The sequence below is a fragment of the Diabrotica undecimpunctata genome, chromosome 3 (assembly GCF_040954645.1).
Source record: "Diabrotica undecimpunctata isolate CICGRU chromosome 3, icDiaUnde3, whole genome shotgun sequence".
Classification (NCBI taxonomy): Eukaryota; Metazoa; Arthropoda; class Insecta; order Coleoptera; family Chrysomelidae; genus Diabrotica; species Diabrotica undecimpunctata.
This window is the reverse complement of record NC_092805.1, coordinates 80,189,027-80,200,603: the sequence shown is the minus strand read 5'-3', so window position 1 is coordinate 80,200,603 and position 11,577 is coordinate 80,189,027. Positions and strand designations below refer to the sequence as shown.

Here is an 11,577-nt window from a genome sequence, read left to right as displayed (position 1 = left end):
ATTGAAGGAGAAAACTCTACATGCTTTGACGTTAATGATGGTCAAATACAGGGGGAGGCTCTGGCGTGTCTCCTCTTTAATGTTGCCTTGGAAAAGGCAACCAGAAAAATAAATATTAGAATGAATGTTACTATTTTTAATAGAACAATGAGAAACATGGTGTAGTGTTTTACAAGGTTTGCGGAGCAATGTCTTATGAGTCTACACCATGTCTTATGACATTTATGAGGAGCATTTATGAAACTTGGATGTATACTGAGTAATTATTTCAAAAATTTACAACTAAGGATTTAATTTGTTACATGTAAATATACTGTATTACTATATGGATGTGAAACATGGATCATGAAGGATAATATGATGGACAATTTAGGATGTGACTCAAGTATATGATAAAGTATGGCAAAGACGCCATAACTATAAACTAAGACTATATTTACCAAAACGATACTCTCAAATACTTGGAAAGATATTTCAGAATTAAAGAGAAAGATATATACACGGAACTGAAAGAAATTACAGCAGGGCTGCCACAAAGAAGTGCCTTTACCTTTTGTATACGTGTTATATTATTGTTCTAGAAAATAATACAATTGCAACATTTACCGATGATACTGCTATCATAGCAATATGCAAAACCAGCGAGGAAGCGACAGAAAAATTACACAGATGTTAATCAAATATATACTCCAGGGAAATAAGCAAAAAATAGACCATGTTCGTGACACTCAATAATCCAGGTCGCTGACAACTTTTTTAGTTATTGTAGATCTTATAGGAAGAAAACCTACTTGTTTCCTGCCTTGAATTTGGAGCCGTTTTTTAATTATTAACAATTTAATGCAAAAAACGCGATTTTTTCTATGATTATTAATGATACTAGGTATTAAAAAAATAGATTTTTGGAAGAAAATTATTTTTTCACGAATTGTTTAAACAAACTAGACCATTTATTAATTAATTAATATATAAACAAATTACATATTTATAATGTACGTAGAAATTACATACAAATTAAAAAAAGAGTGATCAAAATCCATTGAGTAGATCCAGAGATATAGAAAATTTTATTAGTTTAAAATTGTTTGTTCGGTATTTAAACGCCATGGATTTGTGGGTTCTTCCTAGTCACTATTTGAACTACATTTTTGAAAATTCGTAGAGGGTCCTGTAAAGGTACAATGTTTGTGCAAATTTTTTAACAAAAAATACAAATCCCATTCTTTAACAAAGGTTCCTTAATTATTATAATCAAATTAGCTGTGAATTAACAAAAAAACATGGCTAACTTTGGCCCAAATTAACCTAGGCCAAATTTTTTTATTTGAAAATTTGAATGAAAATACTAGCTTTTCGAATGTAAAAAAAGATTTTTTCTAGGGACAATGTTTTTAAAGTTATTCTAAATGTTTATAAACTACATAATTTCAAAAATTTTACATCAGGATTTTTGACTATAATAAATTATTCTTTTATTTTTTTTTTTAATGCATATTGATAGTATAAATCTTTTGCTTTCATTTGTCACCCACAGAATTACCCTATCTTTATTATTTTCTATCTCTGTTGTTATTGTAAAAAAAAGGTCTCTGAGATAAACAAATACAATAACTTTTAAACTAATTAATATATCGGTCCCAAATTTTAAGGGGTTTGTTAAGAACCCCAATACCCAACTTTGGGTGGAACTCTAAAGTTTATAGTTTAGGTTTACTAAAAGTTTTTAACAAATATCAATTGTCACTTATTTTGCAGTTTGCGAAGCAAAAAATTGACTTTTCAACTTTTAAAAATCGGCATTTTGAAGCTTTGTCAATATCCTAAAAAATAAAATTTTGTAATTTTATGTCAATTATTTAGCTTTCTAATGGAGTGCAAAAAATAGAAAAAATCGCGTTTTTTGCATTAAATTGTTAATCATTAAAAAACGGCTCCGAACTTTAGGCAGGAAACAGTAGGTTTTCTTCTTATAGGTCTACAATAACTAAAAAAGTTGTCAGCTACCTGGATTATTGAGTGTCACGAGAAAATCCTTATTACCCTGGACTAATATGACTGGACAAGCAAGTGACGAAACAAACTTCATACATTATGTAAACTTTACTAACAAAAACGTTTAAAATAAATATTCCAATAACTACTAATAATCAAATTCCATATTCAAATACTGCAAAATATTTGGGTATTGTCCAATAAATATAAATAATCAAATTCCATATTCAAATACTGCAAAATATTTGGGTATTACTCTTTAATAAGCCCTAATAATGTTATTCAACATTATTTATGAGAGAGTGTATATTTCTTACCTACCTGTCAGCGAGAATCCAGAAGCTATCGACAAAGAGAGCCTGTACTGACCGAGAGAGAGTAACATTTAGCAGAACTTTGAGATTTTTTAAAAAGTTTATATCAAATAGCTGCTTTGTGTTACACTTTATGTTAAAAATAAAAACAGATTCGGAAAGTGGGTCAAATTCTGTAGTGCCCTATTTCAAAAAAAAAATTTTACGTTTATTTTAACCAAAAATATTTGAAAAAAAAATATTGTTTAAACAATTAATTAATTTACAACCAAATAGTGCACTAGAACTTTTTAAGACCTTTCATATAAAAAAAGAATCATCTCAATATCTGCCATAGTTTTTGCGTTATTTGATCAAAACTTTTACATTGGAATTTAGCTATGCCCAGAATCGCGAGGAACGGCCTTAAGAAAAACTCAAACACTTTAGGTATTCGAGTTTTAAATGTAATTTTTGTAGATTTTTAGCTGTGGTAGCTAGGAAATAAAACAATAATTAACTTAACAAACATTAACTAAATATAAATATTATTTTTATAAGAAAAAAACCAATCAAAAAAATTATTCTATATAATTAAAATTAATGGCATTTTTAAAAAATCTCTAACCAATTAAATGTTCAAACAAACCACCATTTTAAGCTAAACAAAATCCGAATCTATCAATTAAAGCAAGTCTCATTGCATTTAGCTGATTTGGTTGTACTCGACTACAAAGTTGAACAATTTTTTTTTACAATTCTGCTAAATTGGTGGCTCGTTCGAATTCATGCCGATATAATTTTGATTTTAGCATTCCTAAGAAATAAAATACCAAAGGTGCTAAATCTGGTGATCTAGGGGGCCATTTTATTGTTCCTCGTGTAGAAATTATTCGTCCAGGAAATGTTTGTTCCAAATAATTTGTAACTTCGATTGCATTATGTGCTGGGCAACCATCCTGTTGAAACCAAACATCATCGAAGTTGACCGCAAGGTTTCGAACTGCTGGAATAATCTGATCGCGTAATAAATCTAGTTACTTTTGTGCATTCAGATTTCCCGTAATAAAAAATGTACCAATTATATTATCGTTATAAATGCCAGTCCACAAATTTAATTTCTTTGGGAATTGTGTTTTCACAGCAATACTCAAATGTTTCTTTTCCCTAGACCAATAGCGGACGACAGATGGATTATGACGTTTATGGATTGTGAATGAAGATTCATCGGAAAACATTTTTTAAAAAGTTATTGTTTTTAAAAAGCAGCAATAAATAACTGTATTATTTCTACAATAGAATGGTTCCCATAATACCATTTCACCATTTGAATCTTTTCTTTTTGAAAATACAGTAGAACCTCGATAGGTCAAACCTCAATAAATTAAAAACCTCTATAACTTCAAAAAATTATATGTTCCCTTCCCATCGGAGCCCAAAGCCTCTACAACTTAAAATACACAATCTCGATAACTTAAATAAATAATATCAATATTGGCCCTCAGTAACTTAAAGAAATGTTTTCACAATCCCTATAACATAAAATTGTTTACCAATGACAGCTGAATAGCTTACTGTATCATAAGTTTTGATCACTGTTCTAGAAACATCGATTTAGGTACTGTGTGATACCTTGCTTAAAATGAGTTCAAAAAGAAAATTAACAACGCTAACATATGCTGATAAATTAAAAGCTATAGAAGCAGTGAAAAATGGATTCAAAAGAAAAGAAGTTGCGGCTCTGTTTGGAATACACGAGAGTACATTATCAATCATCATAAAAAAAGAAAACGAACTATTGAAAAAACAAGAATCAGGAGACAAAAATTGCCGAATTCCCTAATTTGGAACAGTGTTTGTTTACGTGGTTAAAACAATATCGAAACAAAAACATCAGTATCAGTGGACCCATACTGAAAGAAAAGGCTATAGAGTTCGCTAATTCACTAAAAATCGATAATTTTAAAGCCAGCAATGGCTGGTTAGAGAATTTCAATAAACGAATGATTTAGCCTTAAAAAAATGTGCGGCGAAAGTACGAGCGTAAGCAAATCAGTCTGCCAAGAATGGAAATCTGACTTGCATAATGTAGTGAATAATTATGATCCCAATGATGTTTTTAATGCTGATGAAACTGGTCTGTTTTTTAAATGTCTTCCCGAAAAAATATTAACATTCAAAAATAAAAAATGTCATGGAGAAAAACACAGCAAGGAACGACTTACGATTCTGCTTTGTGCAAATACTACGGGCACAGAAAAACTCAAACCTTTAATTATATAGGTAAGTCAAAAAAACCTCGGTGTTTTGCAGGTTTAAAATCACTACCCATGGATTATGAAGCCAATAAAAAAGCATGGATGACAGCAGAACTGGATGAAAAAATGGATGAATAATATAGATTAGCAAAGGGCAACTTGAAATAGAAAAATTGTTCTGTTCATCGACAACTGAACAGCACACGGAGACATACCACCATTAAAGGCATCAAAGTACAATTTCTTCCACCAAACACAACATCACAACTTCAACCTTTGGATCAGAGTATCATTAAAAATTTTAAAACATTATACAGAAAAGAAGTTGTTAGAAGAATGATAGCTGATATGGAGCAAAATACGATTTCTTCTATCAATGTTCTTCAAGTAATGAGGATAATGAACAAAACATGGCAAAACGTAACACTCCTCACAGTGAAAAACTGCTTTAGAACCTGTGGTTTTTCTTCAGAACCTCAAGAAATCATTTTGAAGAGGAAGATAATAATGATCCTGAATAATGGAATAACAACATGTAGTGTATTTAAAGTTATAAAGACGATGAATTTAATGACGACCCACAAACTTCATCTAAGAGCATATCAATCAACGAAGCAAGAGTGCTATAACGACTGTACGATCATTTATAGAGCAGTGTAGAAACATAAAAGATAACGTATTTTCTTCGCTATGTTATTTAAAATCAAATCGATTTAGAATCTATGAATTGTTTAAATCAAAAGAAAATCACAGACTTTTTTTAGTAGACTATACCTTTAATTATTGCTTTAACTTTTTGTAACGAATATAATAAATTAATGTAGTGTATAATAAATGCCTATATTTTAATGAACTTCTGACCTATATTAATCCATCACAACATAGACCCTTGATAACTTAAAACCTGTATAACTTAAAATATTTGGTTTTTCCCTTGGAATTTAACTTATCGAGGTTCTACTGTATACGCTTGGCATGTTAATTATTTGTTTTCAACCTTTTACCACGACAGCTAAAAATCAAAGAAATAGAACTTACCTTATTGACCTTAAACCTGCTGTACAGATAAGGACCGCCTATTCTTTTGAGGGGAAGTCGTAGAGGGGGCAAATGGTTTATACTATTTGTCTACTGAAGTGCGATATTTATTTAGCTCACGCTGTTGTCGCATCTCAATTTCTCAATTCAGTATTCTTTGTTAATTAATGAAGTAATGATATAATCGTTTAAAAAATAATACTTACATGATTACTTCATGTAAGGTTTGTTGGGGCAATATTAATTTTCATTCTACAATGAACTGTAGTGGATTTAAACATTATGTTACACTCATGTATCCGACTAATGTTTTAGAAGGAGTTATGTTACAGAAATTTCGCAACACTGTTTAAAAATTAGACTCGCTACTCCAAGTGCGTGGATTGTGTCTCACTCGTATTCAAACAATTAAGTGTTATCTTTGTTCCACATACTGAATAACGTATACGGTAGTTGAAAATTTGGTTGAAAATTTCATATTGTTCTTTTTAGATGAACTGATGATGCTTTCTGATTAGAAACCGAAACGTCTTCAATAAAAAGATGCAGTAGCCACCTTATTTGTCTTTTTTCTCTCCACCTTTTGACGGAAAAACCCAGCACTCCACCATATATATATATATATATATATATATATATATATATATATATATATATATATATATATATATATATATATATATATATATATATATAGTTTTTTAGTCTGTGTTTAAATTTTATTTGAGCCGGTAAAAAATGCCTAGAAACCTGATATCTTATTTTGACACATCTAGAATAATTGCTTTGTTACAACAGGGCTTTATTCAAAGTGATATAGCGAATATTGATGTTACTCAGAGTGCTGTATTGAAAATTAAAAAAAATTCCATGATACAAAAGACGTGAAGGATCGTCACAGAAGTGGCAGAAGACGAGATGTTCTCTGATTCGCGAAGAACACTGGTTTGGAGGGCCCTAGGGTGACAAGCCCGACTAGAAACAGTCCAGCTGAGTGTCTCATTTGAAGGTATTATGGTTTGGGGTGGTATTATGACGGTACGCCACTACTGGTCCTGGAGAGAAGAGTCACTGGTGCTGTGTACATTGAGAAAGTTTATAATCCTGTCGTGCGTCTATTCCAATGGGCAGTAGGTGATGGATTTGTATTTATGCATGACAACGCACCTCCACATCAAACAGCAGCAGTTTGAAATTTTTTGGAATAAAATTCCAGTGGCTCTGGAATTTCCCCGACATTAACGTCATTAAACATGCTTTGGTAATTATCGAGGAAAAAACTAAGATAATGATAATCAGCGGCAAAGAAGATCAGGAAAATAATGAAATAAAGATAAACTGCAAAAATTCAGAATTGGAAATAGTTACCACTTACGAATACCTGAGAAGTGTAATTACTAACGACGGAAGAATATATTGGAAAATAACAAATAGAGCAAAGAAATCAAACAAGTTATACTATGCGTTATCCCCAATACTGGAAAAAGGGAACTTACACAAGAGACAAGGATAAAAATATATAACAGAATAGTAATACCAACTGTGCACTATGCAAGTGAAAATTGGACAATTTTGGAAAAACATAAGAGCAAACTAAATGCAATGGAGATGAGAATCTAAGAAGGATATTTCAAATGACGAAATAGGATAGATTAAGCAACGATACTATTAGGAAAATGGCCAACCAAGCACCAATAATGAATAAAATAGTAAAGAGACAAATGAACTGGTATGGGCATCTGATGAGGATGCATCCAACAGAATTACAAGAAAAGTCCATGAATCAAAGCACATCGTAAAAAGAAAAGGAAGCATACCAAGAAAAAAATGGATACAGTAAATAGTAGAGGTGGGATAGTTAAATAAAAATCACTCGAGGAATTGAAAATAATAGTAGGAAAGAGAAAAGAATGGAAGAGAGGGGTAAATGGAAATTAAAATAGGTAGCCCAAATATGATACTTACCTTAATAGGAAAAAAGGAAGAGGAAAAAGAAATAAAGAAAGAACATGTTTGGGACATTCTTTAAACACGCATCAAACAGTGAAACAATCTAGAATCGAGAACTAAAATATGCTGCCCGTGAAGGATGGCAGAGAATTCCGCAAGCTCAGCTCGACCAGTTAATCGGCAGCATGCCAAATCGCCTACAGGCATGCATACATGCCAATGGTGAAATACTGATTATTATTTTTATTAAAAATTATTTTTTTCTACACTAATTTAATTTTAAATATAAGTGGTACATTGTAAATTTTTCACCCCAACAGATTAAATCATTTTTTTTTGCATATCGTTTATCTGGCTATGAGATTTATTTAGTATTGATGAGAATTGAAGCAAATAATGTTTAAACTATTCAGTAATGTTTATATATAAGAATTAATAAAAAGATGAAATATCCAATCTTCCAAAATGTTAATACATTTTTTGTTTTTCTGAATGTGCGTCATTTCCAAAACTTTGTATTTCAAATCATGAATTTTTGGAAATGACACACATTCAGAAAAACAAAAAATGTATTAACAGGAAATCTGACATAGAAAAACAGTAAAGTAACATTTTACTGGTACATCTTTCCAAAAATAACAGACACATAGGCAGCCAATAATCATAAGTAATGTGAGTCATCTATGTATCAGTTTCCACAGACAACATAACCTAAATGGCTGTTCACATCACATGTAGAGGTAATCAATGGTAACCTAACAAGTATTACTAACATATGAGTACTTTGGAACTTAACTACAATCAAAATAATGCATAAATTGTATAAACCTAAATCTAATAAAATATGTAGACGTCATAGCTTCAAACGAAATCTCACCACAAGTAAGGTCACAAATCATTAATTTTATATAAGTATTTACTTACTAATATAATATTATAGGTGTCATTCCCATACAAAAAGATGGAGAAATTATAATATCAAAGCATTATTTTCGGGAGTGTTATATTGATATTGTGATTATAGAAAAGTTGTCTCATTATCTTAAAAGTTGACGGTGTAGTTTCCATGCGACATCTTATTTTTTTTACTGATCAGTATCTTCTGTGTCCCATTCTTCACGGTATTTATACTAAGGTATTAGCTCAAGAAAAAACAATTTGGAATTAGACATTCTCTAATTTATTGTCTTTAGACAGGGCATAATAAAATATATCTCCACAGAATTTTCGGTAGTTTATTATTAAAAACAAAATTAAAATATATGATTCACACTAGAAATTTGAAGTATTGGAAGTAAAAAGATTAAAACGAAAGCAAGTGGATTACTATGATACATGATACACCCCAACAAGAACTTGTATCGTCATTTTTAAATTGCAATCTCTACCAAAATATACTACGATCAATATGGTATTAAAAAAAGTTGAATCTTATTTACAAAAAGTGTTGTTAATTTTTAATTGCTTTAGATACAGTCATACTGAAAGCCAATGCAATAGCAGAGCTAGCAGTGAATTCCACAATAAGATCCATAATACCAAAGATGGCCTAAAACCGAATTTACTCCAAAATTGTGCCTTCATCGATGTTATCAAGGAACCTTGTTCTGGGTCTTCCTCCTCTCTGACCGATGGGTCTATCAAGGAGCGTTTTTCTAGCTGTGTCATTTTGTTCCAACCGCGTTACATGCCCTATCCACCTCAGACGACCTATCTTAATATGTTTTACGATATCTGGTTCCTGGTATATTCTATAAAGTTAGAAGTTGTATTATCTTCTTCACACTCCATTGTTATTCACTGCTTCATAGATTTGACTCAGTACTTTTCTTTAGAAATATCCTAACATGTTTTCATTACTTTTTGTTAGAGTTCAGGTACCTGAACCATATGTTAGGACTGGGCGCATTATTATTTTGTAGAGTTTTATTTTTGTGTTTGTCGATATAATTGTGGATTTAAGGAGGAGATTGAGCTCAAAATAGTACCGTGCAAATTCTGCAGTTTATCTCTGCGGTAGTATTATTTTCAGTGTTAAGGAGCGCTCCAAAGTATACAAATTCGTTCATTGCTTTGATGACGTCGTTTTGTATAACAAGTGGACGTAGTGACGGTAGTATATAGTAATGGACGGATTTGTGGATTAATGGAGAGCCAACTAAAAGAACTAGAGGGCTATAAGGCACAAGCAGAAACGCGAAAGTTCTACAAGAGGATTAACCAGAACAGGAAAGAATTCAAACCAAGATTATCAATCGTTAGAAATAGAACAGGGGAGATCATTGGTGATCAGGACCAGATACTAGAAAGGTGGGCAGGAAACTTTGAGGAAAGGTTAAATATAAGAGGTGAGATAGGGCTCCACGAATCAGAAATCCAACTCGAGGACATTGACGACAAAAGAGAGAAAGATAACATCCCAACAGAGGTAGAAGTCATCCAAGCTATACAAAAATTAAAAGAAAACAAAGCTCCTGGGGCAGATGGCATTCCTTCAGAACTTTTAAAGCATGGAAAAAAAACCTTAAATACTGTATATGTAGACTTTTAGGAAGGAGAGGCAGACCCAGAGCATGATTTAAGGATCAGGTGGAGGAAGACTTAAGAATGTGGGGAGTACGAAACTGGAAAGCTCAGGCGAAGAATAGGAGAGAATGGAGACTTATCCTTGGGAAGGCCAAGACCCACCATGGGTTGTGGAGCCAATGATGATGATGATTCTTTATTAAGAGTTAGTTTTGTTAAATTTACTAATTATTTGGTATTCCTAGCTCTTTCTTTGCTTTGAGTAAAAATGTTGTTCTTTTACTTGGAATTGGAAAAAAGTCTGATTTCTTTATTTAGATTAACGTGTCTCGTTATCGCAGGTCATTGACACAGGTACAATTAACATTCTACAAACATAAGAATAATTAACACTAGAAAATTTCATAGTATGTATTAGACAGTTTATGTTACAATTGATTTTTTTTTAGTTATTGGACAGTAGAACATAGAACTAAATTTGAAAATACATTCCCGAAGTCTTCAAGTAATCCATCAGGTCTACAAAATAGCTTGAAAAATTAAGAAGCTTTCCCAAACTATCGTTCAAATCTTTAGCGATGTAGACGTTCCGGTAATGTCAGCATTCTATGACAGTAAAAGGGGCATCGTTGCGGTGTTGCATGATGCAGATTCTTTTGCAATGATATTAGCTTTCTCTTTCTCCTCAATGCCGACGTGAGAGGCTATCCATTTATTTTAAATACTGATATCTTAAGTTGACTCGTTGATATGAATCATGTTTTTTTATTCGATCGTATGTAAAGTTTTTACTTGCGTCACAGCGACTCGATGATCAAGCTAGTTTAGATTTTATTGCAAGAAGAATTTTATACAGTTAGCCTGTATATACACAGGAGAAGGGTGGTAGGCTAATTTTTTACAGATGAAGAAAGTGCGAATTCTATAAGTTTTTACATTGAAAGGGGGCGGGTCAGGGAATCGGTATCAGAATTATTATTGTGATAGCTAATATTTTCGTTATTTCTTACTGATCATCTTACTAGACAATAATTTGCGCTAGATAAAAATCAGGTATACTGATATAAAAACTTCAATGATATTTAATAAATTCTTGATTTGACCAACACTCACACTTTACATTTAAACATAAACATAAATCTTGTATTTACAGACTCGTAGGCTGATTTGTAGTCTATAAATATGTGATGAGTATATATGCCATATTCCAGTTTTTTTATAAAATTTATTTCAGCTTTGCAATCTGATGAATTGTCGATATATCACCTCTGAAACCAGCCTGGTACTGTGGAAAATATTTGATATGCTGCATTTAGAAGCGTAATTTCTCTGTGGTTAGAGCACTCAAAGATATCTCCTTTTTTGTGTATGGTGCAAAGTATTCCAATTTTTCAATTCCTCCCCAAAATATGGGAAAGGATTTCTGTGTGCATATTTTTTTATAAGCTGCTGTAATGCTATTATGGTATCGTGGCCACCTTCATCATTCAGTTAAGCTGGAAGATTATCTATTACGGGCG

At 31.7% G+C, this 11,577-nt stretch overlaps 1 protein-coding gene across 2 annotated transcripts in view; it reads right to left on the bottom strand.

The window, feature by feature from the left end:
* The window catches only part of LOC140436947 (pickpocket protein 28-like), a 313,241-nt gene that overhangs the window by 56,045 nt on the left and 245,619 nt on the right, over nucleotides 1–11,577 (bottom strand). The window lies entirely within an intron of this gene.